At 35.6% G+C, this 20,581-nt stretch overlaps 1 protein-coding gene across 5 annotated transcripts in view; it reads left to right on the top strand.

The window, feature by feature from the left end:
• The first annotated feature begins 9,072 nt into the window (after positions 1-9,072).
• up (Troponin T, skeletal muscle) overlaps positions 9,073-20,581 on the top strand; it is a 47,128-nt gene continuing 35,619 nt past the window's right edge. For 3 of the 5 annotated variants that reach the window (XM_090379119.1, XM_090379121.1, XM_090379118.1), the window contains exon 1: positions 9,074-9,298. The gene's annotated coding sequence lies outside the window, so the exon portion shown is untranslated. Of the gene's footprint in view, positions 9,299-20,064; positions 20,143-20,581 lie in introns of those variants that run through there. The other 2 variants (XM_090379117.1, XM_090379120.1) reach the window with 2 other exon arrangements.

The following is a 20,581-nucleotide window of genomic DNA, read 5'->3' on the forward strand; positions in this document are numbered from 1 at the left end:
AACCAGATATGTGATATGCATGAAAACATAAATAATAATTGCCGAATTTCTATTGGTCCCATTTTAATTAAATTTCGAATGACCCAACAAATCTTTTTAAAAGAGTCAAATATAAAAATCTATCTACTAGAAATCTAGTTATTACATGCGGACGGTCTGACGGACACGGTGATGACAATACGCCTTTACTCATATATGCTAATGCGAACTACACAGTTTTTTTTTTCTCAAAAGAAAGAAAAAAACATACGTAAAGTAAGACAAAAATAATAATAATTAATCTTTCATAAGGTAAGAGTATTTTTGTAACCTCAAACAAATGCCAAAGCATTAGAGAATTTCGTTACACTAGTTGTCACCAGGTGTTTCTAACATAAAGATTAATTAATGATATACAAGTACTATTACATGTACCTAATTCTTCATATATATATACTGTCAAATTAATGCAAACTGAACACCGCCATATGGTGCTGAGGAGAAAAATTATAGTAATTTATCTTTCTCACCAAACTACCTTTTCTTTTTACTATATGGCAGTTTCTGTGTAACGACATCTGGTTTCAGTCAAACGAACTAAATTTCACATGAAATATGAATCTGAAACGAATATGTTTTGAGTGCTGAACCCAGCGGTATCATTGGTTTTTCTCTGGTGTCAATATTGTGGTGGACATTGAGTCCTTTTATATCACATACTGGTACTTCAGTGCGTACTAGTATTCGATATACAAGAGCATATAGTATACTGGTATGCAAAAATTTAAGGACCAGTCAGGTTTTCACTGGTGAAGAAAACAACAACGGAAACAAAACGGTACAGAGGGACTTTATTCAAAAAATGGCAACATAGCACTGGCTGCCACGATACAGATGCATCACTGCCAAAGATGGAACAAAGGAAAGAGGTGGTCCTCAGTAGGAGATATGGCCACCCCTAATGTCGATGCAGGCTTTGCACCGCCTGTCCATACATAGAACAATGTTGTTGATACGTTCTTGCGGTAACATTGTCCATTCCTCTGTCAGTGCCATCTTCAGCTGGTGAACATTTTCTGGTGAGTGTGGACGTGCCGCTAGGCGTCTCCCCAGAGCGTCCCATATGTGTTCGATGGGATTTAGATCAATGGAACGGGCAGGCCAATCCATACGAACAATGTTCTCACTTTCCAAAAGCATATCAACAGCTGCATTGCGATGGGGTGTTGCGTTATCATCCATAAACACGAACTCGGGCCAATGGCACCTCGGAACAGACGCACATGGGGAAGGATTACCTTAGTACAGTAGCGTGCACCGGTTACAGTAGCGCTTTCCAGTATCTGGGCTTTGTATGTCCATCCAAGATAACGCCGCCTCAGACGAGAATACCTCGACCGCCATATCGATCCCTTGTTTGCGGGGTGATACCGTGTGCCAACCTCTCGCCAGATTAGCTGACGTCCAGAATCACTGCTGAGATCTGAATCTACTCTCATCAGTAAAGAGTAACTTAAGTAAAGATTTTGTGGTTGTAACTTTTAGAAATAGTGTTGGTCCTTGAGTTTTGCACACCAGTGTATTTTGCCTTTCAAATTGTAAATATATTTTTGAAATTAATAAAGAAAAAATCTGCGTTTCCAATGCCAGACTACGTTTACTTATAGAATGAGAAACAAGACGAAGGAAGAAATGGAAGGTAAAGGAATCTATCTCCACCGAGAAAAGAAGACATGTATACGAGATGATGGATTGCACATGATGGTAGTATGTGGCCCCGAGCCAGCCTAAAATTAATGTCTCAAATGCCTGTATAATACAGTTGACATGGCAATCGTAAAATGTTTCTGATTTAACTCTTTTTTTTGGACATTGGTTGACGTTTTTTTTTTATGACTCCACTTCAGACATAACGTGTGAAGAGTAGCTGTAGAAGAAATCTGCCAAAAAGTGTTTTTATGTATATATTTCTTGGCAACATGTAATTAAGATGAAGTTGTCATTAGGAATATCATGTAGTCCGACTAAATTTCATTTTTGACAAATCGAGTAATAGTTTTATGAAGCGATATTTTAGTGCATATTTGTGTCACACTAACTAGTCTTTTTTTTAATGGATGTACTTTATTATTAGCAACTAGCTGGGAAGTAATAAATCTAAAATATATTTAGTTAAGTGTCTTTATTATTTTAGTATTTATTTTTTTCAAATAAAAATGGAAAATAAAATATTCAAAATTCATGTTTTGTAAGTTTAAAATAAAGACACTTGGAAATGAGAGAAAATAGTAATAAATAGTTTATACATTTTAATATACTACACTCACTGTCCAAAAAATTAGAAATCTTTATTCAATATCTAGTAGGGCCACTTTTTGCCCGATTTATATCTCGTACACTTCGTGGATTCCAGGTGTCCGAGTCCAGCTTCAAATTTGACCATTCTTTCATCAATATATTTGTCAGTTGCTGTATTGTGGTCATTGGGAAACTGGTAAGGCAAACTGCCATTTCTAACAAATCCCAGACCTTTTCAGTTGGATTTAGATCTGAAGAATTAGGGGCAAAAGTAGATTAAAAATCTTGGGAATGTTCTTAGAACTTTTCAGACGGCCAAGGTAGATGTTGGAAATTTTGGGAATGTTCTTCGAGCCATTCAGATACAATTTTTGAACGTTGGATAGTTGCGTTGTCATCTTGAAAGAATCCATAACAATCCATGCAAAAATGAAGCTTTTTCAGGGTGAAGTTGGGCCGATATATGACAAATAGATGTTCATTAGAGGTGATAACCTTCTAACCGTACGAGCTGACCCATCTGTTGTTTTTGTTGTTGTTGCATTTATTTGACACCTGGGAACTTGTGATCATACCATGTGACTTACACATGGTGCACGTTTGCGCACGTTTAAACGTCTATTGACGCGAATTGTAAAATGTTTCTAATCTTTTGGCCAGTGAGTGCATTTGTACACCCAGAACATAACATGATTCTATGATTTAATATTTTTACATAGTTTTTAGCTGGCAAAGCTGTGTATAGTAAGTTTTATTCAATTTAGTGTTCGAAATATAAGAAACGAACACAAAAATGGAAATTTTTAAGTACAAGTAAAGTCGTCCTTTATAAACCAAGTCTCACAGAACTTGTTAGAATGTAGGCAAATTGGTATTTGCCTACATTCTAACAAGTTCTGTTCAACATCCAGACAAGATGGTATGTCTGGACGTTGAATCCAGACATACCATCTATAGAATAGACGGCGTGCTGCTGATACAGAAAGCAGCCTCTTTGAATTGGTGCCGATAGCATATTGATTAGACTTAGGAGCAATGGGCCACAGTGCCCTTCACTGAGTCAAGATGAAGGCTTCAATTCCAGAGATTCACAAACTACATATCTCAGAAATGTTTTGTCATGATCTCATAAAAAAATTAGATTTATTTATGTTTCATAATCCTGATATTGACTGCCCAAAACTGAGAGCCAAATCCTACATAATTCAGACTAAATTGAGAAAAATTGTTGTAATAAATTGTGCTCCATCAGCTCATCCACTTCTCTTAATGAGTGGACTAAAAATTCTGGGGGACTGGAGTACATTGTTTTCCTAAAGCATTCCAGACATGGTCAGAAGATTCGGGTCTGGAGATCTAGCTGGCCACTCCATCTGAAGAATCCTTCATCATACAATATAAAGATCAGTAGCACGTCTCACATATAGAGACCCTCGTGGGTAGCACGGTTGCTAGAATCGCCGTCCTCCCACACCGGGTGGAAAAGACGTGAGTTCGAGATCCGCCGATGACGTGAGAATTTTTATGGGCCTTTTTCACAATGTGGCTGAGTTAGCCAGTCTCGGGCGGGGGTAGCATGGTCTTTTCTCCCGGAAACTCGGGTTTTTAGTCCAGCAAACAGAAAATCGACCACAGAACACACGCAATTTACAGAAATCTGATGTATTGCGCAAAATAGCCTAAGTTGTCGATACGCCTAAAACCCTATAACAACAACATGCCTCCCTCAAAAATGTATAGATCAATGTGGCAATTAATAGTGATTCTGAAGGCATCTTGTCCATAGTTTTGTTTTGATATGTATTATGTATACAAGTTCTAAGGCTTTTTTGGAATTCACCTAGCACCTAAACTCCAGCAGAAGAGTATACCCGACAGCCCATCCATGAAACTTTTTCGTCCCTCCCATAGTTTTCAAGCAATAGAGATACTTTCAGAAAATATTATTTTGGTCCCTATCCGCTAGCCAATTAAGAACCAGTAGGGCGAGCTGTGCTATCGATATCCATATTACTTATTATACATTGATGAACTAGTGGAGATCCTACGATTTCCTTTTTTTTATTTCAATCTAAAGACCAACAACTAACGAAGAATTTTTTATCACAAGTTTTGCATATTATTCGAACTTCCACAGAATCCTGTTTTAGGATTATACGAATTAATCCGGACATCGAGTATAACACAAAGTAATATATTAATTTGAAACTTGTCGAACTTGAAGGTCATGATCCTAGTGATTTTTTTCCTGCTTCCTGATGTACTTTAACTAAAGTAACATAAGACACTTGGTGTAGTGTCCCAAATAGCTCTCTCAACAATGTTCTAAAATTAAAAGAGACTATCACTACTGGCCTCATGCCAAGGCTACTGTTGTACAAAGACAAAACTCCGATATGATTCCCATAGATTTTCTTCTTAATGCATTTTAAATAAAGGATTCGATACAAAATCTATTGGATCATTATAATGATCAAAGATCATTATAATGAACTTTGAAAGTTCACTTTGTTTTGATAAGTAATGAAGACAGAACAAAACGCATCATGTATGCATATAATGTATTTTATTTTATGAGGATTTCTCTATCTTGGTAGAAGTCTTGTACGTATTGTGTACACTAGCTCTCAAAAGCTGCTTTATTTGCTTAATACAGAGTCCAAAAAGCTATGCAAGGGCTTCATTAAAATCTTTCGAATACGAATGTATTTAAAGTATTTTAAGTCTGCAAGTAGTGGAGTCTTGGTGCCTGAGGAGCCTTCAGGAACCAAGTTCCATGCACTTTTCTATAAATACCTAGTTCGAGGTCAGGGATAAAAGGACTATTCAAGGCTTATGACTATTGTCGATGTGTATTTGCCTCACTGAATACAGAATACTGGCAATACCATTTTATCTTTCAACAGAGACAAGTAGGACCTCTATGGACCTTCTTTAACTTATGCATTTTAATTAATATGCGTGAATAAAAAGGTTAATGCATATGCAAAATAAATCTGAAGAACTGACGTTTTCTCTCCCATTTGAGGGCCGAATTTGAGAGATTTAATTGGACATTACATCTGACCTTAGAAGGTATCTCTAGAACAAACAACCGGCTTCCTTTTTTCTTAATAAAATACAGCTATGACTGCAAAAGCCTCGAAATTACACTACCAACTTCCATCTTCATTATCTTCTCCTCTTACAACATTTTGGTTTATTAGGAGTTATTTTCGCTAATATTATTATTTCAGAAGGAAACAGAAATTCGATCCTTGTGAATACTTCTCTTTCATGTTATGTATAAACTACAGTAATGTCAAGTCTCTTATGTTTTTAGGTACTGGACTAGTTTTCTCTGTGGAACTTATTATTAGAAACGTCTCGAATTGTCTGTTTCTGGCTTTTTTTTTCAGCTTCAGTTGTTGCCATCCGAGTTTCACCCCTCACGTTCAACGCCCTGCTCATTATGCCCCTCTTTTTGTAACATTCCGTGACAGTCCCCTCTACATTCTGGCTCATACATCAGCATGGTCTTCTGTGAACGCTTCTAAATGAAGGAGGGTTTTTTCCGCATTCTTTGAAATCTTTTCGGTGCATGCCATACTTTATGCTCATTTGTAATACTTAGTTTCAAAAGTATTATACATTACCATTCACATGCGAATGTAAACTGCCTTGAAACGAACTCAATTTTTTCTCAATCTCTTACTTTATATTATTTTCTTGTTCCAGCCAAATTTCTTATTTATAGAAATTATTTTCTGTTCGTCTTTTTTTACCAGCGGGTTTTTCTAGCCTTTCTTTGTCTCTATGTCTGTCCAAGCAAAGATCAAAATGCAGTTGAATAAATTAAAATCTCGACATTCTTTTAAAGATTTCATATTATTTATTATGGCTGTCCAAAACTATGTTATTCTAATACTCTGAACCTCTCAAAGTTTGCTCAAATAACATAGTACAGTGCTTGAGCATTTCGAAAAGAGATTCGAGCAGTTCGAAAAGAGATTCCTTGTATTTTTACTAAATTGTAAGATCCCCATCAAGCTTTGGTGCTGGAAGGAATGTGCGACCGCGTTCTTGGCGATTTCGTATAGTATAGTCGATAAGGGTGGCTTGATACTGCATAGTGACTGGGGGATGCTTCTCTGGCAAAATCCCAGAGTTTTGGAACATAAACCCACCTAGCAACCAATTGATTGTGTTTATCAGGCGAATATGGTCAGTCCTGGCCTGAAGTGGAGAGCTCTTATCAAATCGGAGGTATGGAGTATCTATTGAAGGCCATGTTTGTGTACTAGTCATTTGAGTATTGCTAACTGTAGAGGTCAAAGTGAAGTTGGAGAGGCCGACGCCCAGGTTTTTGCACCGTAGAGTACAGTTGGCTGCATTATGGAGATCATAAGACTGGAGTTATGGGTGTTCAAGACAAGAACTGGAGTGTCGATAGGCATAGGCCGTATAGAAGATGGATTCGTCTTCAGAGAACATATCACGAACGTAGACTTTTGAGGTTGACTGGTGATTGAACATCTGAAGGTAGCGAACTAATGGTATGATGTCACTGTTGGGATCGTGGGTGGTTTGTTGGAGATTCTCTCGAGAATTGACGACAGTGCAGATCTTTACGCTATCACTGTATGAATGGAAATTCCACGTCTCAATGAGTTAAGGAGTAGCGTTGTAGGGAAAATCAGCTCCGAAAGTACACCTCCCATGGGTCACGCATATGTTACATAGGTAATCCGAAAGGAGATACATGCAGATGATTTGAAAACTCATAGACTTAACTGAATATGCACAATACTGCTTATACCTATACAAATTTATAGATAGGTGGCGAATTTCAAATTTAATTAAAATCGGACCTATAGAAATATATTTTTTTAAATGAAATCTCGTGTTATCTATCAGGGTATTTCAAACGTATGTGGCAAAAAATTCTGGGACGTATTCTAGGGCCCAAACAAGAGGAAAAAAAAAGAAAGAAAAACACATAAACATATGTCCACATTCAAAACTCCATCGGCAATATTTTTTTTTAATTTGTATATAACATCATTTTTAAAATATATATTTTTTTGTACCCCAGAATATGTCCCAGAATTTTTTGCACGTGCTTTGTAAATATCTGTAAATGGTAGCTTATTTCCGATGTTTGAACATTCTGAGCATTACTTGATAAGAAAAATTTGGATCGACATCAAATATTCAACTTGTATTCTTAGAATCTGGGAAGGTTTTAGGCTCATTTATAATTCCAGTGTCCCTATCAGTTCTCTCCAACAAAAATTTATATATAGGTTAGGATGTTTAGGCATTCGACAAGAAAATGTCAAATCATCACCAAATTTTCAGGGGATTAAGTTTCGTTTATCTTTGAAAAAGTTTTAATCTCATCAACTCCGAACCTTTGATTTTTTGATAATCGAACGTTCCAAAAATGTAAACTTGTACATCATCTGACTTGATAATTTTAAAACTATCGGTCAGTTGTTCTACTTTTCGGACTTAAGAGGAATTTTTTTGTAGCAATTTTGATTCTGGAATGTGATTTTTGGTTTCAACTGTCATTGTATTAATAACGAACAACTGTTCACTCTGTACAAATTACAAATCTGCCCTACCATGGAATATTGTTCCCACATCTGAGTCAGTGCCCCCAAAACCTCTCTCGGACTTCTAGATTCCATTCGGAAGAAAGCAATCAGGTTAATTAATGACTCATCTCAAACATTCTATTAGAGATGAGATTGGTTTCTATAACACCCGCCCTCTCTTCCAAAGCACAACCAGTCAACATCCTTTTAATGTCCAAGTTCAAACTCACAGAACCAGCTTTTCTTCTTCCTTCTTCCGTTCCAGAGAACGGAAGTTGATGAATAAATGAGGAAGAAGAAAAGCTGGTTCTGTGAGTGGAACGGAAGTTGAATGAATAAATGAGGAAGAAGAAAAGCTGGTTCTGTGAGTTTGAACCGGAAAAATACAATCTACAGAAGTTCAAGTCAAATATCTTCTTTCATCTTCTCAACCTTCGACCATGCATGGTACTAAGTACTATAGGCTCTAATACATTTCGTTAAAAAGGTATTAGAGTTCAAAATTTCTAACTTAAAACAAAAATACAACCATTTTAAATAACCTACTGTACACAACAGCTAGCATCCTCAAACATTAAACTTCATTAATTTAATTAATATTCCAATATTCGTATTTTATCGTTTGGTCGGTTTCCATGGTAAATCGACATCTACCAATGACATTACAGAATGACAATTACGTCAAAAAAAGAGCAATGGCGCCTTCCAGACAGAATAACTGCTGTGATCAACATTGCAGTGTGCCTTCGACGGTAATTAAGAAGGCTTCAGGACACAAGGCGTCGCACCAATCTTGCATCATGTGAAAGTCGACGTAGCTATCATGTGACACGGACACGGTTTCGTGTTTCAGCGTCACCATAATAGGTAGCGATAAATACGGGGATGAGAAGCAGAACACGGAATGTCCTACGAATGAAACCAGAAAGAAAGAAAGTAGGAGGGAAGAAGAAATTAAAAAATCTTTCAAATTGGCCGTCCTGTTTTCGTCTTTAATGCCAAATGAGAGCAAACGAGGAAGAAGGGAGAGAAAGAAGGGAACGTGGGTGGTTTAAGACTAAATTAGTTTCTTGCTCCTACCAATAATACCTTGAGTTCAAACAGTGGGTTTCTGTTTCGCTGCGCGTGTAAAAAATAAACCCAAACACAATACACGTGCTACTCTACACCCTTGTGGTTGTACCGTATACTGTTAGCTAAATATAAACTAGGTGAAAAGTGAAAGCCTGCCCACCCCTGTAGTGGTAGTTGCGGTGCACCATCCGTCCGGACGGAGTACAAGTTTCAGTGCTTTTAACACCGAATAGCAGGGATTAACTGTACTGCCGTCAATCCAGCCCGCATCTGGAACAGCCATCCTCAGCCTAGGTACCGATAGCTAGAAGAGGATATCGACCCTAATCCGATTACAACATTTCCAATCCACTTTCCCTTTATAGGTGAGTTTAGTTTTTTTTTTTTTTTTAGGAGCTTTTAAGCCTAATTTGTCCATTGATTTGCTGTTGTATTTAATTAACGATTTGATTGGAAATCATTTTAAGATGTTCAACTTATTGGCCCGATAAATTAGAGAAAATTAAGTACCCGAATGGTTTTGATGCAATATTATTGGAGTTAGATTTTGATCGATATCTATAATATAATGGGTCATATTGTGTAAGTTTGGGGCCGTAATTATTCGAATTCTACACGCCTAGGTGTAGTTTTTGATTTTATTGAATTTTAAATAATATTAATTTATAAAAACTAAAAAAGACAGTTAAAAATAATAAAGGTAACTGACATATTTTTTAATTTAAAACAAAATATCAGATAGTCTTTTATACACCATAATTATTGTTAAATAGCTTGTATTCTTCAGTGTCTTATTATATTAACGTTTCGAGGAGGTTCCGGAATCTAGTCCAAACCTTTTTCAGTGTCCTTCGCACTACCACAGAGTAGAACGAAGTCGCAGACGTACGCGGCACCTAGCGCAATCCGAGTTCGAATTACTTCAATGATAGAGGAATTTTTGTGGGGTTTTTTCACAACGTAACTGAGTTAGTTGGTCTCAACCATAATTTTTTGCTCGGAAACTCAGGTTTTTTGGTCTAGCAAACCGACCGACAAATACATGCAATTACAGACACAATATACTGATGCCTCATAGCCTTAGTTGCTTTGGTGCTAACGCAACACACAGGCTTTACCTTCACAAGTTTTTAAGAGTTAACTGTATATACCATTTTTTTTTTTAATACTGTGGTTAAAGTTCGTTACTTGTTCCATTTAGGAATTTGAGTAGAACGAGCTGGTAATGTTACTGTCTGTCATCTACGCAATTTCAATCCAGTACCGGATTAAGGTACGGGCTAGCAGGGCCCTTGCCTTGTGTGCCAAAATCAGAAGAACAATGAGGCAAGAAATATATCCTTAGTAAAGGGGAGCCGAAAAATCTCTCTGCCGGGTGTTGAAATACCATGGTTCGGCCCTGGTTCAATCCATATAGTTGGTAAAACGTAGAGTCAATTAGGAATTTGAACTTGAATTGAGGATTTCAAAATACATAACTATTCAGACTTTTATTAAATTTGGGAATGAAAGACGTAAGGAGGCTGAATGATTATTCAATAAACAATTAATACGTTAATTTTTAAAATTTTTAAAATTTTGTTCTTGTTCTAAAGAGTTCAAATACCCAAGACATATTCCTATGCAATTGAAGAACTTTCTTAATTTGCATAAACAAGATCTTACCATGTACGATTATTTTTTTCACCCCTCCTTTAAAAATCCTGAGATGTAGTTTGACTTCAGTCAAAAATCTAAAATCACAAAATTTAATTACTCTTGTATTTTTTTTTTCTCGAGTAGTTCTAGTTTGTTTTTTTTCCTGGAGTAGAAATGCAAATAATCTATATTTCATAATGTAAAAGCAAGAATATTACTCAGCTTTAATTTCTAATTTTAATTGAGTCTTGTAAAAAGCGCATTCGTTAATTCCAACATAATTTATATTCCTATCAAACCTTGCTTTTAATTTCTATTAAAACTTGCAAAAAGCGTTCATTTGCTTAAATCAACAGAAAGAAGTAACAAACAGCAAGAATTTCGAATTTTAATTAAGTTTTATAAAATGATTAGTCATTAACATTTGATTTTAATTTCTATAGAATTTATATTAATCTAAAATTCGCTTTAAAATTTCTAAGTTCTATGTTTAACAAAATTTACACTTTTAAATCAAATGAGATTAAAGTTTTGATTTTAACTTTTGACAATATATTATTTACTCAAATATTTGTATATAAAAATATAGTATCCTTTAAATATTAATTAAACATTTTAAAAATAAGGAGAAATAATAAAGTATAGATAAAATTTCAGCTCTTTAAACTATACACCATTTTGTAATATTAAAATTAAGTACCAGTGATTTTGGATGAAGACTAGTTCTAATCTTGTAGAATCAATATTCCTGGTTGAAAACAAGTAAGTTTTTTTAAGGAATTCTGGCATTTATGGATAGCTTCAGATGGGTTCATAGAGGTACACTGGAAAAAAATGAGCAAATGCTCGTGGATCGTGAAAGAGTGATGGCTGTTTGCTGTGTTTGGCCACGAGCCAGTCAGTTGTGTGATTTAGCAGGTCATGCTCATATGAGCGCTACCTGATCGGTAAAGTTAGAAGGCCTGCAATTAAGGATGATGGAGATGTCTTCGAAAAGTCGATGAACAACTCTGAATGCTATTAGAAGATGGAAAATAAAAGCACAACACCAGGTGGAACGAATTAGTCTTAAAGATTTTTAAAAATTATTTTTGGTGTAGTCAGTACAGCGTAACAAATATGGCGACATAAATCTTATCTGCATATATTTACAAATATTAAAGTTGTTTATTTTATATTTCTGAGATGTGTATATTGGGATATGCTGCCAGGGGGCTCGGCCTGGTTCTTAATGAATTTAGTAATGTCCAATGAGCAGTCTATTAGAGCCAGTCGAATAGAAATTCATTTTTTATATGGGAAGCTCATTCTTAAATGATCAGCAGCAAGCTGCTGATCATTTAAGAACATTGTAAGACTATTTAATGATAAAAGTAGTTCTTTTAATTAACCATTAAATTTAATTTTTTTTTAATAAATATGTTTTTTTTAGCCGATTGTGACTCTTTTTGTCTTTTGATAACTCTTTTAATTAAAACTAGCATTTTAATTTAGTTTTTTTGGTATATTTTACGTGGTGCCTTTCTTTTTTTTTTATTTATCAGTATCCCATTATACTGTACAAAGAAATTCTTCTTATAATCAAGGAATAAAAACATTTAGGTTTATATACTGTAATCTTAAACGTACTCCTTATACAAGTATGATGCACTGAAAAAAATCAAAAAAAGCATCATAATTAAAAAGAATCGTAATAAAAGACATAAAATAAGCATTTCATTAATGTTGCTTAATAAGAAACATTATCCTTAACGATTTTGCTAAATAATTTATCAATTTTTTTAGAGAATAATAGATAGCTTTCAATTTAAAAATCGAATGCTTTGACTGCCCATTTTCTCCAAAAGGCATCCTGAAATCCGGCCCGAGTCATGTGATCATCCTGTTATATTTCGATTATATTGGAGTTTATTGTAAAGCTACGTGTGTTTTGCCAATTTAAAGTCATATTCAACATATTAATTGAGCGTAACTTTCCTTTTATCTATATGCATCTGCAATTTGTTCCTCTGCACCTAAAATCTGAATACAAACAACGTCTGCATTGCAATATTGGATCCTAAGATGGCTCAATAGAATCCCTTACAACATTTCACTATTTTCGAAGCTTTGCTATTAACGGTCAACAACCAGAAAGAAACATCATTAGGAAAAAGAATGTCTTAAGTCTTAACTGAAGTACACGGACTCCTGACATCCCGAAGTCCAACAGAATAAGTGAAATAAATAAGTACATATTAAGGTTGAAAAAAAAAAAGAAGAGGAAACGTTCTTTACAGAGGCTACTTGATTATATCAAAAGACGAATACATCGTACATCGCATCATTATCAACTTCAAAACAGAAGAGATGAATCATACCCCTAAAAAATGGAAATAATGATTAAGACATAAGAATCCAGGAGGAGAAGGAAACTCTAGCAGATATCGACTATTAGGAATGGCTTAAAGATCATTAACCGGGATCAGGGGCTTCGGGAGCCACTAGAGTCCCCGGAAAAAATAACCTCATTGGAATTGCTTTCTCTCTCTCTCTCTCTCTCTCTCTCTCTCTCTCTCTCTCTCTCTCCCCAGTATTTATCTTCTATAGTTCCAAAGATCTGAGCTCCGGACCAATGGATAATGAATCTGACTTCACATTTTTCTGCAAATTGCAGATGGAAAGATTCTGCATGGAACAACTCTACAATACTAGCCTGTGGAGTAAGTGAGTATAATGATTTCATGATATAATTGAGATGTCTGTTCGTTTAAGCATAGTAGACGGGGGTTCCAAAGAGTGTCCAAATTCCACGTTGGTCCAGACATCAATAGACAGTTTCAGGACCACAGCGCTAAATGGTCCTGAAAGCTTAAGGAGCGACATCTTTCATGGTCTACCCGAATTTCGTAGTCAGAGAATTTACGGGACATCCTTGAACACGATATCCGTTTGTTCGACTACCTCAGAACTGTTAGCTATATTGCAATAAAAATAGTGGAGCATCCATTTTAACAATCCCCAATGGAATCCATGCAGTAACGTGGTAGAATATCAATAGTCATAAGCCCACAAGGACGTCCAGGGGATAGAAGGAAAATATTAACCCCAATAACTTATTGGAGTGAACATGTTATTGCTATTTCTTGTTGCTTTAAAAGGTCGGCACACATTGAAAGATATTTTCTAACAGTTAAGCATAACTATGTATGGTTTCAGAAATGATTTGGGAGTATTAAAGCTCGGTTTATTGTACCGATCTTTATTCATCATCTGTGGAATACAATTTTCGTGGAATAATGGACTTGTCCTAATGACAAGTGATCATGGATAATGGGACACGGAAGTCATAATCTATCATGACCTCAGCCGCAATATCAATTAAATCGACTACAGGAAATGAATCTTGAAGAACTTCCGGAAGAAAAATGAACACGACAACCAGGACTGATGATTTATTTACACACGAGGGGAGCTTACAAATGATGTGGCGACTGTATGGCTAAGATCGATCGCAATAACTTAACAGATTGGAAGGAAACTATAACATTAACATAATTTAGAAAACAAAAGCTAATTCATCGTTAATAGCCGTGTTACTGCTGCTCCTTAATGTGCTTGATCAATATATTGATCATTCCAACAGTATAATTCCCATGATTATTAAATATTTACCGATAGAATTTGTGTACTAGGTGAACCGAATTACATAGCCTATTCACACACGTGTGGATAAGTATTTAGAAAATAAATAATAAATAAAATAAAAATAGCTTATTTGTTTCCACCAGATGGCGTTTAATATCCGGTACATGAATTAAGAATCAAACTGCGCATGAGCAAGCTATTGCATCATCATCATCACAACGAACATTCTTTCAACCAGATGTGCTGACAACTGTTATACAGATGAATTCGGCGAACCGACTATGATTGTCATGTCCAACTTCTTTAAAAATTGTACTTTAACTACCTTCAGTCTTTCCTGAAGATCAAAATAGCTTTAGATTTTTTATAATATCGAAGTTCTACCTTCATTACCTCGGTTCTTTTTTCAGGGGGATTATTGCCAGAGCCAATTGCTATCTTATGAGGGACCAGTAATCCCAAAACAGGCTGTCGTAGCAGTGTCCTTCAAATAAATTATAGATTAACTTTTTGACAATGCCTGTTTAAATGTAGTACAACAGCAAGGCAACTCGTGGTAAAGGGAAGTTCGTTTTTGTTGTGACCATTAAAAATAGGATTACCATATTTCCCCAAAATATAGGGAACTATCTTCATGTTTTTTATGTTTTTTTTTTCAGCCAGCTGAATTTAAACTATTTAACTAATGCAATAGTCTTAATGCTAAGAGCAAAACAAACTTATTTGCCTTCACAACGAGTTGCATAGGTACTGCACTACTTTCGAACAAATGATATTTATTTTGAAAAGTTAATCTGCCATTTATTTAAAATACCAAGCAATAGCTAAATAACAGATTTACCTTTTTCGCGAGACAATGTGATGTCATGTAATTTATAAAAGAATAATTTGCCAATTGTACTACCCACTAATTACAAACGTTCAAAAGTAGTGCAATACCAACGCAACTCGTTGTTAGGGGGAAGTTTGCTCAGCGATTCAAGCTCATATTTGTCATATTCTACATTTAGCCATTCAAGTCTACATTGATGCAGCCATAGAAGTAAGGGAATATGTCGTTGTTGATCACTTCGAGAGAGAGAGAGAGAGAGAAGGGTAGTTGTGTAATTATGGAATATTGAAGTGGAAAGAAAATAGGAGCTAGGTAGTTAATTCTTGGAAGATCCCGTTTCTGTCCGGGAAAAAATGCAACATGGCAGGACGCGGATGGTCTCCTAAGGGCTGCCTGTAGATCTCACCAGTGAAACGTTGGTCCACACACACACACCAGAGGTCCTAGTTCTTGCCTCATATTAAGCAACCACCGCCACCTGCCTGGACAGTGGGCACCATGCACAATGGGTCCATGGACTCTTTTGCTTGTACCACACATGAAGGCATCCGTCGGCGTTGCACCAGGTATTTGAACTCATCTGATCAGAACACTCGTTTCCAGTCTTCCATTGTCCAATCCAACCAGCGTATTGTTGACACCACAGCATTTGTTGTTGACGATGATCGGTGAGGAGAGGATGTCTCTTAAGTTGTCTGCTATGGAACCTCATACATATCCTCGTGGGAAGCACAGTTCGTAGGATCACCGTGTGGAAAAGACTTGAGTTGGAATCCTGTCGATGACGTGAGAAAGTTTTATGGGTATTTTTCACAACGTAGCTAAGTTAGTCGGTCGCAGGCGAGAGTAGCATGTTTTTTTCTCCCGGAAACTCGGGTTTTTCGTCCAGCAAAACAGAAAATCGACCTCAAGCGAATTTCTACGACGTCTCAGAGCAGGTTGTTAAGTTCAAGTAATTGTGGCATTTGTTACAACCAAAGAATCTAAAATATGAGACTTCTTTCAATAAATTTCGTTATTATGTTTCGGGATTTTCTGGTCCCTCATCAGATAGCAGCTGGTGTCTGAAGGCAATCTGCATACATGATGCCACGTTACAGCGTTAGACAAGTTCCTTTGTTGCCACGCCGGATAGTAAAGTATTAGGTTAAGTAAGCGTTAAGCACCAAAGCAAATAAGGCTATGAGGCGTTACTACCTGAAGTATGCTTCGATCCGTTTTGTGTTTGTGGAACGAAAAATCTGTTTCCAGGAAGAAAAACATCCAATATTCGCCTGAGACCGACTAACTAAGCCACGTGGAGTGAGAGAGTTGGTGATTATAATCATTATGCTGCCCATGAGGACACAGATCAGGTGGAAAAGGCTTAAATTCGAATCTATCAATTTTTACCCAATGTGACCTAGTTAGTTGGTTTCAAATTCGAATCTATCAAATTTTACACCATGACCGAGTTAATGGGTCTCAGGAGAGAGTAGAACGGTTTTCCGACCCGGCAATTCGGATTTTTTTGTCCAGCGAACTGATCGAAAAATACATACAGTTACAGACAGACACAGTATACTGACTCCTCATACCCTTAGTTTCTTTGTTAAGGGAAACAGAGATAGTTGGGTTTTTACGACAATAATAACGAAGTTTATATTTTCCATTTTTTGATCACCTTGGCTATATTAGTCTGGTGAGAACGGCATGACATATTTTTGCTGGAAGTTCAGGGAATCTATCCCACAAAATAAACGAGTTTTTCATCCCTCAAAACAAACGGGTTTTTCGTACTGCAAGATCAAAGCAATTTATTGTGAAGGTAGTGAATGCACAGTGACCTGTACCAATTTGAATTGAAAAATATATAAATTATTTCATATATATATATATAAATTTTAAATAAAGCAAAAGTAATTTTATTTTATTTAATTTTGAAGTAGTTCTGTCAAATAATGCTACTCTGCATTAAGTTTTACCGTCTGAGGGCGCAACTGTCCCTCCAATGACGGTAACACTTTTGGGCTTAGGCTCTTTAGAAACGTCTACATTTGTCCACGTTTCTTTTTCCACGTTACAAGAAAAAGATCCTAACTGGAAGATTAAGATAAATCTCCTTTCTTCCTCCAGCAGTGAAAACTTGCTTTCTCTATTTAAAAATAAAGTTTAATTAAAATGTCGTTTTAAAATAAACTATTTAGTTTTAAATACAGAGAACAATACAGCAAAAATTTTAAATGATATTAATTTAAGTATATTTTTAAATACACAGGAATATATTTGCAAAAATATTTGTGACAGCTATACAGTTTTTGAATGGGAAATGCTTAGCGGATGAATACCATGCTAACGCGGTAATACGGTTCATAAATGTAGTCGTTTCTGAACAGCCTAAGTCCAAGCGCTGTTCAGAAACGGCCCCCCGAAGGTTGTTGGTAAAATATGTTACTTTATAGACCTTTATTAATAACCCGCCTTGAAATTGTACCCTGCTTCTTAATTAAATACATCGTATAATAATTAATTAATTATTAAATTACTTAATTAATTAATAAAATTCAACATGAATTCTACATTTTTCCATTATGTTTTTTAAATAACAGAAACATGTTTCAGCTGAAAATAAGATCTCTTCCCTCGACCCTTTAATTAAAAAGATTTATTTTATTTTCAAACAGGTGTATTAAAATCACTATTTTTTTAATTTTAATAAAATAATAAAATTGTACATTTTAAATATAAATTATTTTGTATATAGAGTCATTTTAGAATTCTCTTTGGAATTCTAATAACTCTTTTGTTATTATTTATTTATTTTTTTACTGAAAAAGTTAAACGTCTACAAATCTGACAGTGACAATGACCTTGACCTAAAATATTGTAATAGTAAAAGCGTGACTGCGATTTTTGGGGACCCTTCCTCCCCCCCGTGAAAAAATGTAAAATAGTCCTCTAAGCGTTAGCAGTTTATTTTTGGGTCCTATTATAAGACAGTGGTGCTCACACTTTGCAACACCATGACACCTTAAAATTATAAATGAATTTGAGACTCCCCTCCCCCTTGAATAAAACTAATGATGTCATTGTGTTAGATCTGGGTAAGAAATAAATATTTTGCAACGACCCCTTCTAAGTTTCTCTTCTCGTGACCCCTTCAGGTGGTTGCGACTGTCTGAGAAAAATTAAATGCAATCACTGACACTTTCGCCTTCTCCAACTCCCCCTCCACACACACAAACTCTGCTTTGAACTTAACCAAGCTCTCTGCCTAGGCCACCCACTTATTGGGTAAATTAATTCCAATGATCTACAACATTCTGCTCACAGTTAAACCTCGTGCGATCCTTCTTCCTTTAAATCATCAGAAAACTTTGACAGCTTATCCTATGTTCCTTCATCAATGTCATTAAAAAAGATTAATAAACATCAGAGGGCCTAATACAGATCCCTGAAGGACTTCACTTGCCCTTACTAGTCTACCCTGAAGAATGCTCATATATGACTGGTGGAAATCTATTATAAAAAACCGAATTTAAAGCGAATAATGTCGAAGTTTAACTGTTTTATAACTTCATCACAATAATTAACCAGAATAATGAGGCAAGATTTCCTCATTCAGGACGTAGCCTCCCTGTGGGTCAACGCACAGCAGCACACGCGTTTGCGTTGACCATGGTTCGAACCCTTGTAACTTTTAAATACGGTAATGTCCTTGTATTCACTATCTTGTAAACATTTTAAAATTGAAAAGTATTTATTTAAAATTAATTAATTAATTGATTCGGTGTTTCCTAATTATTTAATTTCAGAAAAATGTAGTGTTTCTAATTCCCAGATGTCACTGAATGCAGTTACTATGAACATACAAATTGTTGAGTCAATAAAAAGTACTCGAAAGACAAACAAAGAACATCTTTTTGTCTCCTTTTTTTAAATTTTTATCCATTAATTTTAATTTTGGACTTAATACGATAATAATTTAATATATTTAGTAGACCATAAAAGCAAGATTTTCGTTACTATCGATTGTCCAAAGAACAGACACAAACAAACTTCAGACAATCATCAATGAAGTCAACTTATGAGGTCTTTCATAAGTGATTAATTTAACACACCTAATTACTTCCAAAGAATGGTTTGAGCGTATAGCAACTGTCCTCTAGTGCATTGTCCTCGCAAACCATTTATCCTTTGGTAGAAGAGATGTTCAGCGGTAATTTTACAATGGACTCAGCCCCCGATTGAGTTAAATGAGGCCTGACATGAATACATTTCCATTTTTTTTTTTCTGTAGAAAAAAAGAGAGTCAAATATAGGCTCATCAAAAAGACCCCACATACAGAAAACTCCCAATAACTGGTTTCATTAAAAATGGTGGACTTTCTATAATTTTTTGGAATGTGCGAACCAGAATCTTGCTCACCAACTCCCTTAAGGGTGAAGTCAGTAATTTCCCAGTTAATCATGGCTAAAGATTTTTTGAATATTAACAAGTTTCCACTTTCTAAGACTCTAAGAGTAAACTAAGAAAACAAAACATTCCAAAATTAAGACAGATCTCGATTATTCCCTAAAAGGTACTTCTAGAAAGAGTCCTTTTACACAGTTCTCTTCATCATCATTATCAAAATATCTGTCCCAGTTTGTTAACCTTGTTTTGTGTGTGGTCCAGTAACTCTTCTTTAATCCTTAGTACAATTCTCCCTTTTACTTATTTTTGGAGTATTTCTTTTACACCGACAAACACGAAAAGCGAGATAGAGAAAAACATCTTAACTTTCACCCACCACATTGTCTTGTTCCTTTTAAAGTCTCTGTGGAAGAAGAAGACCGTGTTCTTTGTAAGGAAACGCAGGGTCATCCATTTTGATTGCTATAATTGTTTTGTCGGATAAGTTCCTAGCATGCTTCGCGCAATTTGGCCCCCGTCCCACCAGAGGATTGTAGTCTAAATCTGCTTGTAGTCCTGAGAACACTAAATGGGGGGAAGATAGGGGGGGGGAAGCGAAGTCTAAAGATGGTGCTTCGGTACTTGTTTTTTTATCCAGGGCTGTTCTGCTAAATAAAATCGTGAAAGTAGGACGACAGAACACTCTAAGGAAGGAAAGCAGCTGGCCCATTCACATTGTGAGTACATATGCACTATTGAAAGCTTACGAAATCTAAAAGCTCTTCCTTTCGTTCTCTCTCTGTCTCTCTCTCTCTCTCTCTCTCTAAAGGGTAGAAATTTCGAAAAACTGGCATGTTTGATGAGTTAAATGTGAAATAAATTTAATAAAAATTATTTTTAAATTCTTTTATTTCCTTCTTACACAGATTTTATTTTTTAGAATTTCTCTAATTTCTTTTATAAGTATTACGCGTTTGTATTGCACATAAAAAATTATATAAATAATCGAAAAATTTTTAGAAATGTGTTCGGTAGTTAGATTTGTGTATTCTTCATTATACTTAGCTACTTTTGTGTTTTTCTATCTGTTTTCTATCTCTCTCAATGACAGTTATGTTTGAAGCGAAATATGCTGGCAAAAGAAGTACATTAATTGTGTTTGAGCTGTTTTTAAAG

Source organism: Mastigoproctus giganteus, chromosome 8 (genome assembly GCF_048544385.1).
Source record: "Mastigoproctus giganteus isolate SK-2022 chromosome 8, ASM4854438v1, whole genome shotgun sequence".
NCBI lineage: Eukaryota > Metazoa > Arthropoda > Arachnida > Uropygi > Thelyphonidae > Mastigoproctus > Mastigoproctus giganteus.